Source organism: Lissotriton helveticus, chromosome 1_1, assembly GCF_964261635.1.
Source record: "Lissotriton helveticus chromosome 1_1, aLisHel1.1, whole genome shotgun sequence".
NCBI classification, from domain to species: domain Eukaryota; kingdom Metazoa; phylum Chordata; class Amphibia; order Caudata; family Salamandridae; genus Lissotriton; species Lissotriton helveticus.
The window spans coordinates 1514161397-1514185474 of record NC_136057.1 but is presented as its reverse complement, the minus strand read 5'-3'; positions in this window follow the sequence as shown (position 1 = coordinate 1514185474).

Here is a 24078-nt window from a genome sequence, read left to right as displayed (position 1 = left end):
ATGGAGTTCATCATGCGGACGGTGTCTTCGGTGCTGATCGGAGTCCAGGCGCGGAGGGTGGTGGTGGGGGGGCGGTGGTTCGGTCGTGGCGTGCGTCGGTTGAGTGCTGAAGCTGTTGTGTATGTCCGCGATCTTGTTGTGGAAGTAGGAGGCGAGGGAGTTGCAGAGGTCTTGCGAAGGGGTGATGTCGTTGTTTCCGGCGTTGGGGTTGGAGAGCTCTTTCACGATGTTGAAGAGTTCCTTGCAGTTGTGTGCGTTGTTGTCCAGCCGGTCCTTGAATGCAGTTTTCTTGGTGGCGCGGATCAGTTGGTGGTGCTTCCGGGTGGCAAGCTTGAGGGTGGTCATGCTGTCCGGAGTTGGTTCCCTTCTCCAGGCTTTCTCGAAGGCTCGGCAGTTCTTCTTGGAGCTCATGAGTTCGTCGGTGAACCATGGGGCCTTCTTGCTGCCGGGTCTGCTGGGCGGGGTCCTCCCCCAGGAGTTGTATCTTGAGGTCCTTTTAAAAGTGTTGAGATTTAAACAAGCCTCTCTCACCTTAATGTAGCTGCAGCTTTTGCCTAACGACTACATGTTCATTGCAGTCACAAATTTCCTAGGAGCAGCACTCAGATCTAGAAATTCTAGATGTTTTTGATGGCTGATTGGCCTTTGCGTTTTTTGCACATTACCTGAATTAATCTTAACTGTTATGAGGATGTGTTTTGTCACTTGCTTTTTTTATTTATCTATCTTTTATGGTTGCTACCACATCCGAATAAAGATTATTTATTATTTTTATTGTTATTATTATTATATTTATTGAGCATTTGTGTTGCCCTTGCTCCACGCAATGGGGCCCAAGGTTGACATAGCTACTAAGTGAGATTTATCAAGCGTCGCAATGCAAGCCATATTGCGTGGTCCTGTGTGGCTTGATAAATCTAGAGTAATGCAATGTAGCACATATCTCTTAATTGCATTACACTGCCCCACGGAGGCATTTCATGGGTGGAGCATGGGTGCATTCTCCCTTCTGGCCAAACCGGACGCTTGCTGACGCGTCACTGTACAGCCGACTTAAGAGCCTAATAATTTGTTGGTCAACCCCTACCCTTTCAAGGACCTGCCACAGCCTATTATGCTTAACTGAGTCGAATGCTGCGGTGAGGTCAGCAAAGGCCAAGTAGAGGCTGCCTTTTTTCGCTCTTGTGTACTTGTATATCAATATTGTAAGATTTAAAGACTGTTCAATAGTACCAAGGCCGTAGCGAAACCGGTACTGCAAATCGGATAGAATCTGACTATCCTCTGCCCAATCTGCTAGGCGTTCCAGTATGACCCTCCCTAGCACTTTGACCATAGAATCCAGGAGAGAAATAGGTCTGTAGCACCCCAGATCTTCACAGTTGCTCTTTTTAAAGATTTGAATTATTATTGATTGTGCCCATGTCTGAGGGAGGGTAGACTTTATCCTAGCATTAAAGAACTGTGTCAATAAGGGTCCCCACAAGGGAACATTATATTTAAATATATCAACCGGTACCTCGTTGGGCCCATGTGCTTTACCTGCTGCACTTTGTGCCAGGGCCCTAATCACCTCCTCCAGAGTGATTTCTAGATCAATATATTCACTACTATTTATGTTACAGTTCTCCGGTTGCCGCCCTGAGTTCGCTGGCTCATTATATAGTTTAGAGAAGTGGTTAATCCATACTTCTTTTGTGATTGCTATTTCGAAAGAGGGACCTTTGCTTGGAGCTAGGAAGGGGGTTCTCCGGACCTTCCAGAATGCAGTGCTATATTTCTGCTCGGCGGCGCTATAAAAGGAGTCCCAAGCATTGTTTCAGAGGATTTGTTTTCTTTCTTGTAATGCCTTTCTATAGTCTAGTCTAGCTTTACGAACATTAAGTAGTGATCTAGGCTGTGTGTGCAGTGCCTTTTTTAAATTGGCATATGCCCTAGTACATTTTTCATTGAACCAGCCAGGAGGTTTTGGTTTATTACTAAATTGTACAGTTAATACGTTTCTAACCACCCTGGTGATATCTGTGGAACAATTCACAATCGTCGCCTCCAAAGCAACCTCGCTTATACAGATTTCTATCTCAGACCTGCATTTTATTAAAACATTTTTATTAGCAGATCTGCATCCACTTTAGACCACTTTAATGAGTATCCATTTACTTTATTCAGTTCTATAATTCCCATCATACGGGTAGGTAGTTCTGGCTTGTTCGGGGTATGCGGGTGTCTTAAGTTTTATGAGGAGGGGGAAATGATCACTTAAGGCAAAATCGCTCACCTCAAAAGATACTTCATTAAATATACCACACAATCTATTATCGGAGTAATTACATAGACCACAATTGAAATCACTCATCCGCAGAGTCATAGTATCTTTCTTTTTCCCATTACAAATGTTTGTTACTGTAGCCAGAGTACCCTTTAATACTAAATCAAGGTCGTATTGGGTTGCATTATTATATAAATTGATCAGGAGGATGCGGTGGGTTGCATTAGGGGCTGACTCGACCACATGAAAATGGGTTCCCCCTCGGATGAAACAAGATCTTACTTAATGGGAGCTGTTGAGATGTATGTGGAGATGTGGCCTTTTGGCCTCCCTCCCAAGCCTTTCACTGCAGGGGTGTTAAATGTCTTGATGCGGTCAACAAAACACAAGGACCTGAAAGTTAGTAGTACAGGTATTTTCTGCGAGAATAACTGATTCAGAAAACACCCTTTAAAAGGGATAGGCTTAGATTGGTGGTACACCATACTAGAATACAGCAGAGTTGTCATCACTATGGCAAATAATTAGAGGATAAAAGTATTATTGTAGTTACTTTGCAGCCTGTGCCTGTCAGATGTTCTTTGGAACCAGAGTCCAGTATTCTTCCTCCAAACTCTAAATAATGCCCTTTGGCTACATTGTTTTGGTTGAGTGCAGAGCCTAATTTAAAATAAATTAATTAATTAATAAATACCTATAAGGTCTTGAAGTTTTTCAAAAGAAACATGTCACTTGTTCTGAAGAAGGCTAAAAATGACAAATATCGAGGTCGGCTTGTCTTGATCCACCTCATGCCCCTTTATTCACCCACCCTACATTTATCTCTTTCTCTCACTTTCATTTTTTTCATCATGATTTCTCCCTTTCTCCCTATATTACTCATCCTCCTTATTTCTCCCTTTCCTGCCTTTCTCTCTCTTGGTCTGAATCAAAGCCTGATGTCGAAGAATACGTCTTGGTTACCAAAAATGAGTGCCACTGTCGTCAACAACATGTAGAAACAGAGATAATAATAAATATTTGGAGAGCAATTGTATTGCTATTCTTTTAAACACAAATTAAAGTGATTTGAACATTTTAGATTCAAAGTGGGTTATATGAAAACAACACTACCAGTTTTTCTTTAAAAAAAATTCTTTTCTTGTTAATCTGAGATTTATTACACAAATGCTAATTTTCGCAATTTTTTTATGATAAGCTTGGGGATTTTGTGAGCACATTAAGAGTTCATAAAATCAGAAAGATATGAGCAACTTGAAATTAAGCAGTTTCATCTGTCCAGTAAAGAAGAAACATAACAGTGAGTGGCGGCAGAGAGAGAACACTTCTTAAGATTGTAAAATAAATTGATAGTTCAGGTCAGAAGAACATGGTATCAGTGGTTCCCTGTCTAGATTCCAAACAGCTTATGTTGATTGTGACAAAGTGTGAAAGGGGATGTTTAGTGTCTTCCTGAAAACATTAAAAGATCATTAGATATATAATAAAATAGGTTGTACTGTGCTGTCAATGTAAAAACTTGTATTTTCATACTTCAAGGCTTTTTTTAATATCCTTTGGGGCACACTTGACAAACACGCATTTGCAATGCAATCTGTCTCACCTTTGGGACCATATATGTGTTTAGATATGCAGCACATTAACCTGGGTGCTGGTGGAAGAAAAAGTCAAGCAACACAGATAAGGGGCTGAACAACTGACAAATAGGTAGCTAATACAAATCTATGAGACATCTGGAAAAAAACTTAATTAAGGAATTCTCTTCAGGACATACTTTCTCAAAAAAATGATTCACTGATTTCCCCCCCCCCCCCCCCCCTCATAAATGGCATTCCCAAGATGTCGACTGTGTCCTGGTTTATGTCCTTCACGTCGGAAACAATTATTGTTTTTATTTGTTCCAGGATCACAAGCTCACTTATTTCTCTTTTCCTATGGCAATCTTCCCGTCCCGTATCTCTTTCTTCCCTTTTTGGTCTGACCTCCCTTCTGCTACTCTTACCCATGTATGTATACCTATAATTTAGTACCTTAATTCCTTGATTATTACCTCTAGCCAGTCTACTCTTATCACAATCCTAGCACCACCACCCTTGCCTGAATCCTATTTCCTCTACTCCTATATACAATCACCTAAGAAAATCTGCTGATGTCTTAATACCTCTATCCCCACCTACAACCAAGTACCTCCATGCCAGTCTATACTTAAGCACCTCCATCTTTACCACAGTACTTCTACTCTACGCCCACTATCTCTGTTCATACCCTACTGCTTCCAACACTGCCTATAACCTAGTGCATCTAACCTTGGCTAAATCATATTACTGTACTCCTACATTTACCCAGTAGGTCAACACGATGTGCATTCTACTACTTAATAATAATAATATTAATTCTTTATTGTTTGATTACTTAAAACCATTACAATTTTCCCAAAAAAACCTCATACGGTTCATATATGCAAGAAACAAGTGTTTAAAAAATTAGGTTAATACTAAGACTATCTAAAAATGGATGTGTGTGATAAAGACACCCAAACAATGATTAATTACCTGTGGCAGTCCAATACTGTGGTGTCAGGTCAAGGGGCACGCACTAAAAATGGCTTCAAAGAGCCCTGGACAGTTTTAGCACATTCATGAGGTATCTCAGTCTTGAAAACAACATAACTAAGACGTATGTCATGAGGTGTAAGCAAGGGACTCTGAAGACCCGTGAACGTTTTATAGGTGGGAAAAAGCTAGCCTCCACAAAAAAGAAATCCTACCTAGGTGTACTTTTTAATCACCACGACTCCTGGGCCCCCGCCATATCTGCCAAAAAATTAGCTTTTACTAGATCTATTGCTGCAATATCAACCTTTGCTAATAAATTAGATAGGAAACTGCCTATAGAACTGCTATATATATATATAAAGCAAAGTGTGTCACTTTGGCAATTTACGGGCTGGGGTGTGGGATTGTGTGGATACTAACCCCCTACAAACAATTGAAAATGCCTTTATAAGGTATATTTTCTCTGTACCCCCCAGCACTTCTACCTTTATTTGCCATGAGGAGTTAGCTCTCCATCATATAGCAGACTTGGTAAAATTAGAGCCTATTCTTCTGTGGCATAGAGTCTGGTGTAAGGACCAGACAAGGTTAAATAGGGAGATCCTAAAAGACACTATCAGACTAGACGGGACCCCTGCAATCCCTTGGATTAATTTGTAAGTGATTTTATGAATGACCTAGGTCACCCTGAACATATTTTACTCCAACATCAGTGATAGAGATCTCGAGAAAGGTCTTAAAAAAAGAGGTTATCCAGTTTCTGGAAGCTATTAGAATGCACGGAGAAACCGTAGCAAAAATCACCGTGAGGCACCATCAGTTGTTGCGTACCACCCTAGGGATGGAACCCTATCTATCATTCGTACCAGGAACATTTGATAGATTTCTATTAACTAGGTTAAGACTGGGTAACATCCATAGACTGATGACATTCCCCAAAATGAAGGACTGGTCTTGTACTTTAACATTGTGCCCTTGCGATAACATCTCCGGCCAGTCCACCATGCTTCTAGTCCTGTTTTGCAAAATTTATCTAGAGCAAATGAAAGCTTGGATTATTCAATTTAAAAAAAAACTTGGGCTCAGGCAGTGCTGCCAAGCTATGCTCCTACTCCAACTATTAGAGAATGACCATATAGCAAGGAGGGTAGCTCAGTTTTTAAAAGCTGCACTTTATATAAGGAAAAGTATTTTACTGGAATAGTAATGTCTGTATTATGTTTTTCTTTTAATTGTAAATTACCTGTACTATTTATTATGTGTACATAATATGAATCATATTTTTTGTACTTTTACTTCTTGTGCTTTCATGACTGTTTTAAATAGCAGCCAAATAAAGCTTTCTTTGACTTGACTTGACTTGACTTGACCCCATCTTCTCAGAATCTTTTAAATTTTGTCTTGACTCCAGCCCTAGTGAGTTTAAATGGAACAATCTATTGGGTCTCTAAATGCAAACTACGTTTCTCTCAAATGTGAGGACTATCCGCCTCCCACCTCTTAGTGACCCATTGGGGGATCCGCTTAAATTCCTGGAGTCTGCTAGGCCTCTCACCACCTCTTCACATTGTGTAATATCCTCTTCTGCTGCTTTGCCTGTTCTAGTGGTCATCATTTTCACCTCTTCAGCTAACGCCCATTCTGTGAGATCCCTCAGCCAGCTCCCCTCTAATTGTAGAATATCTTTAACAACAATGTGGGTTCAATCACCTGCTAAAAAATAGTGAGAAGCCTAAGATTCATTCTAAAATGAAGGCTAAGCTCTAAGTGCCAGGTGTGCCAAAATTTATATTTACAATTTCCTAATAGCTAATTTTAGCAAATCGCTATTAGGAAATTGAAAACTGTGATTTACAACAGTGAGTTTGGCACTGCTAGCTATTCGCAGTGGGTCGCAAATGGACATGCCTCAATAATATTCATGAAGCAGGTCGAAATTTGCGACCTATTGTGAATGGCCAGAATCACAGCGATGGAGGCCTGCTGGGGTCAGCAGACCATCACGTCTGTGACTGTTTTTTAAATAAAGCAATTTTTCTTTTTGTAATGCAGCCCGTTTTTCTAAAAGTAAAACAGGATGCATTTCAAAAATAAAAACAAAAAGCTATCTTTTCATTTTTTAAGAGTAGGCAATGGTCCCTGCGACCACTGCTGCTCTTTAAAAATGTTGGGGCTCACATTCACAAAGGGGAAGGGGTTCCTTGCAATCCCTTCCCATTTACAAATGGTTTACCACCATCTTGAAGGTGGTGGTAACTGCAAAAGTTTTGCACCCGCATTCCCATTTGCAAAACATTCATACATAACAGTGCTATTCAGGATTAGGAACAGATGCTCCAAACACGCCCCTTCTTAATACCGAATCGCAGAAGCAAAATTTGATTCAGTAACAAGTTACCAAGTCGCATTTTTCCTTCTGCACATGGCAAAATGCATTTTACCGGTCTTTTGCGACTGGTAAAATGCTCCATACATCTGGCCCTAAGTTGTTAAGAAGTCAATGCATCCTTCCCCAGATAGGATATTAACATACTGATGAACGATTAACCGCTTTCCCAAACTTACTTGGGAAATAGAGGCATTGACTTTTGGCAAGAAAGCTGCTACATGGAAAACATAATGTATCACGTGCGGAATACATTTACAGCAGACTCCCCATGACCACCCTATGCTAAAATAGTCAGTAACTTTTATAATACAAAAGACAGAATAAAACATGTCATTTAATTATAGTAAATTCCCATTGGAATCCCTGGCCTCTGGAAGTTGGGGCATGGAGCTAACGAACATTGTACATACAGGGGTAACATGAACATCTCTAGAAACCTATTTCAATGACTATCGTGACATGTTTTCCTATGGCAAAACTGTGTAATCAAAATTCTGTACAGAGGAATTAATTTACTATGCCCTGAAACACAAAGGGTCTCTATTAATCCTTCGTTGACTGACGAAGGAGGGTCTCATTTGGAATGCACCTTGGCTTGTTGTACTTTTCACTCATTGTAAATCTCTGTAATGTTTGGTTAAATATATAATAAGCATATGCATTTAATTACTGTGGTGACGTTAAGTCCTTTTCAGAAAACTCTAACTTTCCTTGCCTAATTGAAATCATTCTTATTGCACTTTTTTGGCACATGGATAACAATTACAGCCACATGTGAGCAGATTCTCTTCTGTGATGGGCCTTTCAGAGTCCTACTGAGAGTTGCTGGGGGGATAAATCACAAGAGTAAAGCTATTGTTTAACATGTTTTTTCAATAACAGTGAGGTTTCAGTTATCTGAATCTAGTGTTTCAATGAATGTAGCAGATTTATTATAGATGAATGTTAGCACATGCATAGTTAGTTACCTGTTCTGCTAGGTCAGACATGGATGATTTACAGCCACTGTCAACCAGTGGTTGTAAATTGAACCAGGCTCATTGTTTCTTTCTGCCTCATTTTTTTATTTTAATCTGCTTATTGAATTTGATTTCTTTACAACAATTACATCTGGTTTGCACATCCGATATAAACATTTACATTGCAAACATTAGTTTAGGTCCTTATTATGAGTTAGTCAGTCCGACCACCCGAGAACCACATCTGTGTTGTCTACGGCACCTCTGTGCCAGCAATCAACTGCCCTCTATGTTAGGAGCCTGCAATGTCAGCAGCGCATTCTCCAACAACACCAGGTCAGCGGTCCACCCGCCAAGTGTATTATGACTACACAGTCAAACTCGTGGACTCCCGGCGGTGGTCAACAAACGGTGGTTTACCCAACGGCAGTTGACAGCTGCAGGACATGCCCAAAAACAAAATAAAACTGTGACCATTGGCTGGATTTAAAAACAACACAGCTGATGTGTTTTGGCAAGTGGACATGCCTGAAATTTGCACTATAAAACACACCCTATCTATTGCTCAAAACTGCTGCCCACAAGACAGGCACTAGCGTTTTCCGCATTTTTAGATAAGGCACCCCTTTTTGCATCTTTCCATTTAGTACCCTCCACCACCTGTAATAGTTGTATTTGCACCTTTTTACCTCTAGCACTTGTTTGTTTTTCATTCCTATACTCATTCACATTTTATTTTTTCACCATGTCTGGGGGAAAAAAAGCTGCACTGAGCAAGAGTTGACAGTCATAGTGGATGAAATTTTCACGCGTTCCAACATTTGGGGATGAGAGTGGAGTTTATATTGTTTGCTCTGTTTTAACTTTATTTTAAAATTGTTTTGGGACCTAAAATTCGCTAAGATAGTGGGCTTTTAAAATTATACATCACGACCTACCAGGGACTACTTTCACTCTCCCCGGTCCACCGCGAGCTTGCTCGTTTGTTGTGGAGGGAGATTCTTCCTTTCTCTGCCTAAAGCTTAATACTCACTTCCGGGCTAAGGGTGAGCGGTCTAGTGTTTGAACGCTTCCACCACATATAACGCTGATCAGGACGACGCGCAGCTAACGCGCTCCGACATTCGGGGTATGAGAGTGCAGTTTATATTGTTTGCTCGGTTTTAACTTTATTTTAAAATCATTTTGGGACCTAAAATTCGCTAAGATAGTGGGCTTTTAAAATTATACATCACGACCTACCAGGGACTACTTTCACTCTCCCCGGTCCACCGTGAGCTTGCTTGTTTGTTGTGGAGGGAGATTCTTCCTTTCTCTGCCTAAAGCTTAATACTCACTTCCGGGCTAAGGGTGAGCGGTCTAGTGTTTGAACGCTTCCACCACATATAATGATGATCTGGACGACGCGCAGCGGGCGCGCCAAAGGCAAGCCCGTCTGCGCCCATCCGCGCCTGGTCACTGCCAGATCCATACCCCCTGTATGTTTCTCAGCGGACTGTAAACAGGACCATAAACAACATCTTACATACTCTAGACAGGAGCTGCTGAACATCAGGAAGATAGAACATAATACTAAAAGGAAAGGTAATAGTAACATTTGCACCAACCATCTCCCTCTCAATATTGAGGGTAGCCTTTCGTGTATCAATTGTAGGTTTGAGAACTTACCCTCTTCTCAAGGTGGTGGGTCACAAACTACACAGGGCATTGACCCTATGCTTCCTAAAACTACATGGAGCTGCTTTCTAGCGAACATTCGCTCTCTCCCTAAGCATGCAATAAATATCTGGGACCTTTTCTCTACTTTAGCCCCAGATATTGGATTTCTAACGGAGACTTGGTTAAAATCATCCTCCGCTCCTGATATCGTGATTGCGGTACCAGATGGCTATCATATTCTAAAACTTGATAGGTCTCATTAAGTTGGTGGCGGAGTTGCCATAATTTACAAAGACCCAATAAAAGCCACCGTACTGGATAAGTTTAGCTCTGATAAAATTGAAATCCTTGTTTTTAGACTTGACCTCCATCCACAGGCGAGTTGGAAGGGAGTTCTTGTCTACCGCCCTCCAGGACCTATTACCAATTCCGTTTCATGCCTGTTGGATATATTGGCAGCTCATGTTATATCTTCAGACAAGTTTGTCCTGTTGGGAGATTTTAATGTCCACATCGATAATCTGGAAGATTCAGATACAGTCATTTTCTCCAGTGAAATGCTAGCTGTTAATCTTACAATAAGGAATGATGCCCCCACACATAAAGCTGGTCATATTCTGGACCAGGTTCTTTCTAACTCACCTGATTTAATCTATACCTCGACTGATCCATTAATATGGTCTGACCATTCTATGGTCTCTTTTGACCTTTTTGACTTAAGGAAACTAGTAGCAAAGAAAGTCTTGATAAATAGAACTTTTAGACACTGGCATAAACTATCTCCTAACACTTTCGGTGAAATGCTTACACGGAACAAGCAGGAATCTGGCCTAGATACAGTGGATGGTCCATAATATCATAAAAACCACCTTGGACGCTCTAATTCCGGAGAAAACGTCTAACACCATGTCAAGTCGTATCCAGACTGTATGGTATACAACTGAGCTAAGGATGGAGAAGAGTAACTGTAAAAATATCGAACGCAAATGGCGGTGCACTAAGGATTCTGTAAGCAAAGAACATTACAAAACGGCTTTGCTTTCCTATCATAAAAAAGTTAAATTAGCCCGCAAACACCAAATTACTGTGCATTTAGAACTACCAGGCAACTCCTCTAAAATGCTTTTTCAAATTCTTAACACCTTTGTCAATCCCAAAGCCCTTGATACAGAGGAGGAATCCACTGAATCTCTCTGTGATAATATTTCGGATTACTTCTTTAAAAAAATAGAGGATATATATTGTTAGAATAACTCCGCCACACAGGAACATGGAGAAGAGCAGCTTTATTTCACGTCTTGGTCTCTGCGCTGCCAGCCTCACACAACGTTCTAACATGAACGCCCCACCAACATTCCATGGGTTAAGTTAACTTCACACTGGGGAAGGGGTGAGTGAGACATACCATAATGGCATTATGACATAAGTGAAGGATATTACAACACATCTCCCTCTGTATAGAAAACAACAAAAGATGTAGAACATATCCTCCCAGGGAGGCAACAATACACTAACATTACAGCTATTTCACATAGTCCTCCTGCCAACGTGGTGGCTGACGCACTCTGGTTTCTCTGGCTGCTTGAACATCAGGTAGTACAACATCTTGGTTCTCACTACAGCCAGTCAATGGAACACATACATTGGGGCAACCACTTACATTGTCTATACTCCATGTGCTGGCATCGTCCAAAACCACAGAGTTATTGTTCACACGCTGTATTCTCGCTGGTTTGGAGAAAGACGACACTTTTGCACGTCCTATAACAGGTCTTTTGATTACTACCCACTGTCCAACATGGAACTTTCTATTGGAAGTGCCCCATTTCTGGTCGTATTTGGTTTTGTAATCAGCTTGATGTCGGTCCACCTTTCCTCTCACAGAATCTCTATCCACCCACACCGGAATACCTCCATTTAACTAGTTGGGGGTGAGTTTAGATCTTGGATTCCTCCCTTTAAGGGATACGAAAGGAGAAACTCCTGTCACAGTCAGTCAGTCAGTCAGTCAGAATACTTTTATTCGATTTTAGAAAAATCATAAAAAGACATTACATACAAAAGTTCATAATGCATTTTACGGTTACTTCCAATACATCATATTAAAAGCGATTAAAATACATGACCAGGGCTTTAAATACAACCTTATAAAAAGCTATTACATGTGTAAAGATAACCACAAAAAAAAAGCAGTGCAAAGATAGATGGTTTGATCAACAGCAAAAGAGAATCATTGTATTCTAACGATGGATACATGGTTAGCTTTAATACGCGCTGCTGCGGCCAAGAAGCTTCCCATGCAAAAAATTGTACGAGTGGAACTCATCGACTGTAAGTATAGAAGTGCGGGTTTAACTTGTCTGAAGCCCGCCTCTCTTAGAATTGGGAGCAAATATTTATTTTGGTGCGCAGAAAACAATGTACAAAACAGGACAAAATGCGTGGTATCCTGAATTGAATGATCGTCACAAGAGCACAATGAGGCTGACTCTGGCTTAGCCCAGGATGGGTAATCTCCCAGTAAGTAAGGGATCATATTTAGTCTAAATTTTGTCAAGAGGAACCTATGGAAAGGTCTTGTGACTATTATAAGATAAGGTTCCATGGCAATGGCACTTTTTGTAAGTAATGAGACCTAACCGAGGGCTTCTGCAGTTCTTTTTCCTCTCGGTTTGATCTTGCCAGGGACAAAAACTGCCTCTTGATCAAAAGTACATCCTTATTTGTTATACTTTTGGTGGATTCAAAGAGTTCCAATCTTCCTAATTGGTGAAATGACCTCCTCAGATAGTCCAGCCAAGGAATCCTTTTATAGTGCTCCATAACGTCCTCCATGATGGAGTGGTTCAAGGTTACCTCTATGTTGAGCCACGTCTTTAGCCAATAAATCAATGGGGCCAGATTTAGCCTATCAGTTATATAGTCTATGCCCACCTCCGAGTGAATGGAATAAGTTGGGGTAGATGGGGGGACTGACAGTAATGAGCGTAAAAACCTTTTCTCCACTCTCTGGATAGGTTCAATTTGTGCATAACCCCAAATTTGGGCGCCATACATGGCTATTGACAGACATTTCGAGGTGTAAACCTTCAGTAGGGCCTCCATTGGTCTAGCGCCCAGCCTTTTGGAAAAGGCCATGAGGGCTGCCGATGACCTAGTCACCGATAGGGTTTTTGCCCTAACCTGCCCCACGAACCCCTCTCGTCAAAGAGCACCCCCAGGTAGGGAAAGACTGCTGTTCTTGAGACCTCCTGGCCCTTGCATCTGAAGGATTTAGTCATACTTTTGTGCCTGTGTGCTCCTACTATCATTGTGTGCGATTTGCCCACGTTAACCTTCATATCTAGGTCATCCATGAAGGTGCCAAATGCGTCAAGCAAACTCTGTAGGGCATTACCGGTCCGCGCAATAAGGACTGCGTCATCCGCGTATAGGAGTGCAGGGATCGTAGCTACTCCTACACGCGGAACGTCGCCCCCGGTCTCCTCTAGGCACTTCCCCAAACCATTGATGTAGAAAGTGAACAGGAAGGGAGCTAGTATACATCCCTGCCTTACCCCCCGCCTGGAGTCAAATCGGGCGCTACATCTTCCCTCCCTAGTGACCCTGACCTTGGCGGACAGATCCTGATGTAATGAGGCCATGAATCCAACCAGGGCCTCATCTATCCCAATCTTCCGTAACATGGCCCAGAGCTTAGTTCTGTTCACCAAATCGAAAGCCGAGGAGAGCTCCATGAATGCTATGGACCCCTCCTTGGCGACCGTGTACTTGGCGAGCAGAAGATGTAAATTTGAGCACTGTTCCACTGTGCCCCTCTTTTCCCTGAAGCCGTATTGTATTTCAGCTAGCCCACCGTGGTTCTCTATACTCTCCCTCAGCTTGGTTAACAAGACTCTGCCTAGGATTTTAACGGCAGAGTCCAGGAGAGATATAGGGCTATAACAACCTGGGTCGTCCCGATTACCTTTCTTGAAGATTGGGATGATGATGGAAGTAGCCCAGGAAGATGGGTAAAAGCCACTGGTAGCCGCATTAAATACATTGGTCAAAACGGCTGCCCAAGTACCAGGGGAAGATTTATATAGATCGGCCGGCACCCCATCAGGGCCTGGTGCTTTATTCTTTGAGGTGTCATGGATGGCTTTTTCCACTTCGCCTATATTAAAACTCAGGGCATCAGACTCCGGGACGGAAGATGAATTGGGGGTACTGTCCGTACTCTCGCCGCCGTATACTGCGCTAAAGTGACTGATCCATTTTTCATCCGGAATCACACAATCCATAACTGAATTAGGTGTGTCCGTGAAAAAGGGCTGATTAATTACATTCCAAAATTCTTTGCTGTCCCTTAAGATATCTACATTCAATAGGTTATCCCAGGCAGTTGACTTGATCGTCTCTTTCCTTGATTTGATGGCCAACTTATATTGCTTCCTAAGGTAAGCTATATTCCTCGTATCCCTTGTAGGTTGCTTTAGGGCAAGCATCAGCAATCTATGGGCCTTGGAGCAGCTTGCATCGAACCAGCGATGGGATTTGCTGGTTACCCGCCACGTGCTGGCCGTGAGATCCGACACAATTTGGTTACAAATTGCTTCAAAGGCCCCCCTTAATTTCCTCGGGCAGGGACGAATTGTTTTGGCAGACCTCAAGGTAGCAGTTGATTGGGTAAGAGCTCTGCATGAAAGGTGTTGGGGACTACGTTTGCCCACTTGAGCCTTCTCCCCTGGTCAGTTGGGCGCACTAAGATATGGGCCTCATGTGTTTGAGGCATAGGTCCCATATACTGACTCCAGGCTACCTCCACTCACTACAACCGGGTTGTGGTCACTGTGTACCGACACCAGCGTGTTATATGACATTACCCTGTTCAGGATCGCTGGGGTCATAAATATATAATCGATAGTGGACCCTGGGGTAGTGCCTTTGTAGGTATGATGTCTAATGGTGCCTTCGGGTGGATTAGGTTTGTAAAGATTATGGTGAGCCACTAGATCTTCTAATTCTGCTCCCTCGGTAGAATGCTCAAAATGTGGCTCTACTAGCCCTGCGGAATCCGCCCCAATCATTAAGCCACACGGACCATCACATGGGTGAATATTAAAATCTCCTAAAAAAATAATTTCATGACTAAAATGTGTGTTTTGACTGACAGAAACTAAAAAAGAATTTAGGCTGGCAATACTATTATTGCTAGTATCCTTATTCATTGAGTTGTAAAAATTAATGTAAAGGGAACTCATGGAGGGGGAAACTAGCCTTTCAACTATTAACAGGTTTGGGCAGGGATTGTTGACCAGTTTTAACGAGCCTTTGAGTTTCAGAGACAAGAGAGTTATGAGGCCGCCCCAGGCTCTACCTGAACTGCTTGGGGATGCGGCCCTGACAAAGCTAGTATAGCCGTCCAGGAAGAAACTATCTGCTGTATCCCAGGTCTCCTGCATAGCGATGACTTCGTATCCTCGGACCACTCTCACCCAATCCTTGTTTGTTACCTTGCTTTTAATACCTGCCACATTCCAACTAGCGAGTTTGCATACCAAGTCCTTCCCCCGCTCCGATAGACCTGTTCAAGTTGGTCGCCCAGGAGCTAGTGGTCAATCGACATCCTCCAATCCCTCCATACCCTCCATGCCCTCCATGCCTGATAATGGAGCAAAACGGTTAGAAGTGGGTATCCCGCTAGCTATTTGAGCGTCACCCGTCCCTTGAACTGATGGTGGCAATAATATAGGATCTGAACTTTGGGGAAGGCATTGAGAGGAGCCCATGGTAATTGCTGCGGCAGAACCTGCCCTTGGGCGTGAGGTCAGGGTTAGGCTCGTGGTGCAATGACGGTGTCCAATATAGGTTCTCTTCAAGGGGAGATAGAAAAACCCCAGTGGTACGGGTCTCACATGATCTTCAGAGGTTATATCCGAACCGTCCCAGAAAAGTTTCTCTGCCAAGTTGGGCCTGTTGAAATTTATTACCACACAGTCCCCCTTAGTGATTTTAGGTCTTTTCCCAAACCACCCCACTCTCCTTGCAAAGATAAGCGAGTCTGCAGGGTTCTCCCCACTAGAGGAATCAGTACACCAATTTTTTGGTTTGTGTAGAAGGTTCCTGGTGGATTCAAATTCACCCTCTTCGAGCGGTGGCACACCTATAAACACTGCCACCAGAGGGGCAGCGGCCGGCGGTAAGTTCAAGTTGTACTTGTTTGGTTTTGGATTCCTGTGTGGGGACTTAAGTGGTGGCGATCGTGGGTGGGCAATAGATGTTTGGTGCTCCTGACTTGGGGGTGAGGTAACTTTGGTAAGCTGCCCTCTGGGAGATAAGCCCGCTCCCATCTGAGGCGGGACTGTGGCACTGGAACTTAGCCCTCCTGACACGCCAAGGTCTTGGTACGAGGTGGCCCTCTTTGGGTGCTCCACAGATGTCGTGTAGGAGGTGATCATTTTGTCCAGCTGAGCACATTTCTTGAGGAGATCGGACAGGCAAGAATTTAATGTGTCAACAATGTCTTTAGCTATCCCCGTTAACAATGGCTCAATTCTGGCAACTAAAAGCTCCTCCAGTTGGTCCCCAAGAGGCTTGGGTAGTATAGTGTCTGAAGCCGCTGCTTTAATTTTTTTCCCTCTAGCCCCCTTTGGTGGTTTGGCTGCCTGTTGACATGGCTGCGATTGGACTGTAGGGGTGCTGGGCTTGGATGCTGTTGTGGCTAAGGGAGCGGGTTTATTATTGATAATTACCACGGGATCCAGAGGTAAGGGGGGAGCCTCTGTCGTGATAGCCACTGTGCTGATGGGGAGCGGCTCGAGAATAGGAGACTCCACTACCACAGGCAATGTCAGACCCAATTCTTGTTCGGCGCTAGCAATTTCTTTAGTAAGGGCCCCCACTGCTGATGAAAGATATGACAAAATGGACTTAGAGTGTCTGGGGATTTTAGCATTTTTCCCCTCATCCTCACAGGCTGGTGTTATCTTACGCTTACCCATTGTTCGTGGCTGAGGTGATGTTAAGGGGGTGGCCCCGCCCCGCCTCCTTCTGCCTCGGACTGCCAAAGACTGCCCCGCCCTTGTCCCGGGCTGCAGCTCCCGTGCGCGACTCGCGGGGCAAGTGGAGGGCGCGAGCTATGAAGTGCCTCCGGGCACGCTGGTGATGCCTCAGGTGTGCGCCGGTCCCGGGGCTGCTGGGTAGTGTAGTTTCCCGATGGGAACTACCGCCGTTTCCCTCACGGCTCTCCCGGTCTGCGTGGCCGTTCACCTTACAGCGCTGGGGTCAGTGTTGCAGCGTGCCCCTGCCATGGGCTGTGCAGGCAGGTTTGATTGTTTCCCACAGCATTAGGGGAAGAATGATATGACCATAATGTTTTCCTTATGGCTTCCTCTACTGGTTCATGCATGGTAACAGCCATTTGAATGGAGTTCTTCAACATTCTATTTGCTCTTTCTACCATTCCATTAGCTTTGGGACAGTAAAAAGATGTTCTTATATGTGAAATGGCCAACTCAGATAGAAATTCTTTCATTACGTCAGACGTAAACTGGACCCGTTATCTGTCACTAGGGTGCTCGGTATTCCCTCCCTTGCGAACACCTCCTGCAAAAACTCAATTAAAATCTGTGTAGTTATTGAAGGTACAAACTTGGTACTGATCCAATGGGAGTGATAATCAATGATTACAAACATAAACCTCTGGTTGGTGTTAAGTAGGTTTAAGGGGCCTATAAAATCAAGTCCCAGCTTGTCCCAGGGTTTACTCGGTACCCCCACCGGAATGAGTGGTGCTTTATGTATCACCTTGGATTTGTCACACCTTACACATGCCTCACATTCCTTCACAGCGATCTCCACCAACCCATCCATCTTAGGGAACCAATAGTGCTGCCTGATCTTACTCTTGGTCATGCTTCTCCCTGGATGACCTTTGTGTGCTAATGCAATAATACGATCCTTCATGCTACCAGGAGGAATGACTTTACTCCCTCTGCACACCTGACCATTCATGTTGGATAACTAATTTCTTACTACCCAATATGGTTTGAGAGTTTCTGATAGCTCATTGTTATTCTCAGGCCACCCTTTCTCGATTAACCTCCTCAACTCCCTTAACACTTGGTCCTCTTGAGATTCTTTCTCCCACTCCTCCTTATTGATGGCTGGGTGTTCAACTGCGAGAATAGCCTCTTCTGGTGGACTGCACAGGTTGTCCTCACTACGTACGGGCAACCTTGACATGCAGTCTGCTATGGTGTTTTTTACACCGGCCACATAACACATGTTGAAATTGTAACCTTGCAATGCCAAAACCCATTTAGAAATGCGTGGAGTGGCCCTCTCAATGTTCTTTGTAGAAAACAATGTGATTAGGGGCTTGTGGTCGGTCCGCAGGGTAAAGGGGATTCCCCACAAAAAAATGTAAAATGATTTATTGCCCAATAGCACGCCAAGGCTTCTCTCTCTATGGTAGAGTAATTTGACTCAGGTTCTTTCAGCGCCCTGGAAGCAAAAGCAATTATTCTCTCACATCCTCCAACCATTTGGGTGAGGGATGCCCCCAGGCCTTTAATGCTTGCGTCAGTAGTCAGAGTGTTTTTTTCATTAGGATCAAACATGCCTAAAGTGGGTGCCTTGGCAATGTCTGACTTGACATATTGGAATTCCTGTTGGCATTCAGAACTCCAAACAAAGGAGCAACCCTTCTTTAAAAGTTCCCCTCATGGAGCATGTGTGACTTGAAAAATTTTCTACGAATTTGGTCATGTACTCCATTAAACCCAGGAAGGATCGGAGCTCATCTTTATTAGAGGGAGCAGGAGCTAACATCACTGCGTCCTCCAGGCTAGTTTTAGGCGTAATTCCCTCTCCTGAAATGGTGTGCCCTAAGTAAGTCACAGACCTGACCCCAATTTTGCACTTGTCCTGTTGGGTAGTAAAACCTGCCTTGCTTAATTTGCTTAGTACCTCTCTCAGGTTCTTGTTATGCTCACTTTCTGAATCTCCATAAATTAGAATATCGTCCTGGAAGCACAAGACTTTTCCAAGACCATCTAAAATGTGCTGCATAATGCGTTGGAATACAGCAGCCGCAGATGCCAAACCGAATGGCATCCGGTTGTATTGGTATGCTCCAAAGGGTGTTATATAGGAAGTCAGGCTTTTAGACTCCGGATGAAGGGCAACCTGGTGGTATGCTGCCGAGAGGTCTAAAACACTGAAGTATTGTGCTCCTTTTATTACGCTGAGCATCTCATTTATTCTGGGGAGAGGATGCCTCTCCACCCAGATGTTAGCATTGAGGTCCCTGAGGTCCACACATAACCAAATCCCTTTGCCACCTCCCTTTGAAGCTACCACAATGGGGGCGAGCCACTCCGAGCTCTCAATTTTTTCAATTACCCCAATGGATTCCAACTTCTCCAGTTCACTTTTTAGAGAATCTCTCACCACTAACGGTACCGATCTGGCTTTATGCACTGTGGGTTTGCAATGTTTCTTCAATTTTATCTTATGAAGGAAACCCTTCAACAGTCCCAAATCATTTGAAAACACCTCGGGGAACTCCTCACACACTTCTGTACCTATGCTAGGTTGTTCCACCAAGTACACCGGCTCAGAAGCATTGGGATCTAACTTGATGCCAAGGTCTTTCTGGTGTTTCCACCCCAATAAGCATGATCCCTTCTTGGTTAAATAAACCTTGCCCACGGTGACTCTATCCTTGAATTTGATCTGCATAATGACCATTCCTACTAGGGGTATGGTGTCACGGTTGTATCCCCCCGGGTTGATGTCAGGAGGCAATAACTCATACTCTTTGTTAACAGATCTCGCCTTAAATGTGGCTTCATTTATGAGTGTATATGGCGAACAAGAATCAGCATACACATCATAAGGTACATTGTCAAGCCATATCTCGCACTCCGGGTAATTACAATCAGAGCTCTCAAGAAGTTCATTCACCTGGAATACAATGTCTCCTCTAGGTACCTCCTCATCAAGGATAACATGGGCTACATCCTTTCTCAATTCACATAAATGTGAGTGCACCAGTAAAATAAGCTGACGCGCCCTTGCTCTTTTAACACATCCCCGCTGCCCTTTCCAGAGGTTACTCGCTGGCAGGCTTTGTATTATTCCCTTGAATTAAATGCTGAGCCCGTCAGCGCAATCAGTACACTATTGTCACTGTCAAAATACTCCATGTCCTAGATAGACTTCAACAAGCTGTGCCTATCAGCGTGGTAATGTAAAGATGTATACCCCGACAGGCTTTCTGAGACTTAATAGCTGTGCCTGTCAGCGTGATCTTGTTTAATTTCTGGCACCAACAGGCTTTGCGTTTCCACTCAGCTGTGCCTATCAGCATGATGATAACCATTTACGACACACTAGGTTTTCTTCACGGTATCTGACAATTGACCTTTCATCAACAGGATGATTTCCTCCATTACATGTGCATTACTATCTCTGCGCCGAGATTTTCCTGGGTTTATGCCCTCTTGTGGCCTGAATGCACTGGCGCACGATCCTGCTCCTCCGTCTGAGCAGCTGACAGAAAAAAAACAACGAGGAAAGGAGCGCCTCGCATGTCTGTCATGCGCTGACAGACCTTTCCATGGACTGTTAAACAAACGATTTCCACAGTTAATCCTTCTAGCCACTCACTGCTTAACTTCCTTTATCATAATAATACTAGCCGGCTTCCACAATTCACTGATGCCGCTTGTCACAATCGTTACCAAAAGCCGAGCAGCTTGTCGGACTCAAATTACGCCGACTTTCCCAGCTGTGTTCCTCGCTCTTCAAAACCGCGTACTTTTCCTGCCTCACAGGCTGATACACAGCACAACATACGGGATAACACTTTGCGGACACTTTTCATTAAGCGCACTTCAAATTTTTAAAGTTCATCAAGACTGGTCAATTAATTTATGCGCTGGTGCAAGTTTTAAGATACACGCAGTCAATTCCAGAATCACTCACGGCTTTTGTCAAAAGGTGTCTCAGCTGAAGAAACGGGGGAAGACCAGGACCTGCCCCCCGCGCAGCTCCATCACCAATTTGTTAGAATAACTCCGCCACACAGGAACATGGAGAAGAGCAGCTTTATTTCACGCCTTGGTCTCTGCGCTGCCAGCCTCACACAACGTTCTAACATGAACGCCCCACCAACATTCCATGGGTTAAGTTAACTTCACACTGGGGAAGGGGTGAGTGGGACATACCATAATGGCATTATGACATAAGTGAAGGATATTACAACATATATAATAATATAATTTCTTCTGCCAATCAAAAGATTGATGTTAGCACTATCCAATCCTCTGAGCTCTCTAGACAGGGCACTCTTAAAGAATTCCCGCTGCTGACAGTCCAAGACACGGAGCTCCTAATAAGAACTGACAAATCTGGCTCACCAACTGATCTAATTCCTGCTAAATTTGCTAAAAAGTTAGCAGTGGAATTGGCAGAGCCCCTCTGTTCCATCTTGAATCATTCCATTAAAGAAGGCAAACTTCCCAATGCTTGGAAAGTTGCCCAAATCATGCCCATTCGTAAACATACTAAATTGGCCTCAGATATCATTACCAACTACCGTCCTATCTCCTTGCTACCTCTATATAGCAACCTGTTGGAGAGACATGTTAACACCCATCTCTCAACCTATTTGGAGTCTACCAACTGTTTGGACTATTCTCAGTCTGGCTTTCGGCCAGGGTATAGTACTGAACTGGCCCTGGTGAAGGTAACTGATGATATAAGAATGCTGGCGGATGCAGGTCAGGCGGTAATTATGGTGCTGCTTGACCTATCCGCCGCATTCATACTATATCCCATCAAATCCTAGTGGATAGACTTCGCTCTATAGGGGTACAGAATTCGGCCTTGAGCTGGATACAGGACTTTCTAACAGACAGGACACAAATAGTGAATCTGGGCCCTTTCCAATCTAAGGTCAGTAGTGTCACAAAAGGAGTGCCGCAGGGCTCTTGTCTTAGCCCGTCTCTTTTCAATGTCTATGTTGCCCCTTTAGCTGCTCTGCTTAGGAACATTGGGTTTTTCCCAATTTCCTATGCAGATGACACACATCTGATCTTTACATATAACAAATACACCCCAGATGTTCAGAATGTGTTTTCGGAAGGCATGAAAACTATAACCCTCTGGATGAAGAGTAATTTCTTGCAGTTAAACACAGGAAAAACAGAGATCATGCTGTTTAAGGATGCCATTACTAGATGGTCTCCTTGCTGATGGCCTGAAGAACTGGGTGTAGCCCCTACTCCAAAGACAGCGGTGAAAAGCCTCGGGGTGCTAGTAAATAGAGACCTTAACTTGGAGGGTCACATTGCAACAGTTAAAAGAACTTGCTTCTATGCACTGAGTTTGCTTCGGAAGATCTTCCATTTTCTTCCTATGAGCACGCACAAAACATTAATCCATGCACTAGTTCTCAGCCGCTTGGATTATAGTAACACTTTGTTACTCTCCGCTAAGGATGCTGACCTACAAAGCCTGCAGGTTGTACAGAATACAGCTGCCCACCTGGTGACCAGTGCCCCCTATCGTGCCACCTCTCTTCCCCTGCTACATAGCCTACACTGACTTCCAATTCGTAAGAGAATCCACTTTAAAGTGTGCTGCTTGGTATTTAAAGTTCTTCATTTTATGGGCCCCACATAGTAAACTGACAAACTAGTCGAATACATTCCAATGCGCACACTTTGATCCGAAGGGAAAAGTCTGCTTACTATCCCTCGAATCAAGCAAACCAGATTAGGAGGAAAATCTTTTTCTTACATAGCTCCTAAACTATGGACCCAACTTCCCTTGGACCTTCGTCAAGAGGTCAATTACTTGACACTTAGGAAAAAGCTTAAGACTCAGCTCTTCTAACCTCTCTTGCTCCTACTGTGTTGTTTACTAACTGTCCTTAGCGCAGAGATACCCCATTTGGGGTGAGTCAGGCGCTTTATTAATGTAAAAAATAAAATAAATAAAATTAGCAGGATACCATTTGTCAAGTGCAAAGGTGACATTAAGGTCACAACAACTACCATGAGACCTCATCACTCTAACTCAAACAAAGATGCTGCACACCTTTTGCCCCTTCCCACTTGTCTGCCATATCACTACTGAAGTTAACTCACCATGCAGGGTACTATGTGTAAAATGTTTCTGAAGTGAGAATGAAAGTGACCACAACTACCATGAGACCTTGTCACTTCAACTCTAATCAAGCTGCTACACTCATTTTGCCCCTTCTCCCTTGTCTCCCATATCACTACTTATCTTCACTATTCATGCAGCTTACCATTTGTCAAGTGTTGCTAAATTTACATTGAAGTGACTACAACTACCATGAGGCCTTTTCACTCCAACTCAAACCAATATGCTACACTCCTTTTCCCTCTTCTCACTTGTCTGCCTTGTCACTAGTAATCTTCAGTTGTCATGGAGATTACCATTTGTCAAGTGTTGCTAAAATGAGATTGAACAGACTTCAACTACCATGAGGCCTTGACACTCCAACTCTAACCAAGATACTAGACTCCTATTGTCCCTTCCCACCTGTCTACATAGCACTACTGACGTTCACTCATCATGCAGGTTCCCATTTGTCAAGTGTTGGAAAAGTGAGATTAAAGTAATTGCAGCTACCATGAGGCCATGTTACTCCAACTCCAAGAGGTTAGACTCCTTTTGCCCCTTCTCACTTGTCTGCCATATCACTACAGACGTACACTCATCATGCAGGTTCCCATTTGTCAAGTGTTTGAAAAGTGAGATTGAAGTAATTGCAGCTACCATGCGGCCATGTTACTCCAACTCAAACCAAGATGCTAAACTCTCTTTTCCCCTTCTTACCTGTCTGCGATATCACTACTGAAGTTCACTCATCATGCATGTTACCCTTTGTCAAGTGTTGCTTATGTCACATTGAAGTGACTACAACTATTATGAGACCTTTTAACTCCATCTCTAACCAAGATGCTATACTCCTTTTGCCCATTCTCACTTATCTGCCATATCATTACTGATCTACACTAGTCATGCAGCTTAGCATTTGGCAAGTGTGAGTAGAGAAAGAAAAGCTACCACCACAACCATGAGTCCCTGTCACTCTAACTCTAGACTCAAGATTCTACACTCCTATTGCCCCTTCTCAATTCTCTGCCATGTTACAACTGACCTGCACTTATAATGGACTGTGCAATGTACAGACAATGTTCTGCTCAGATATAGATCTTA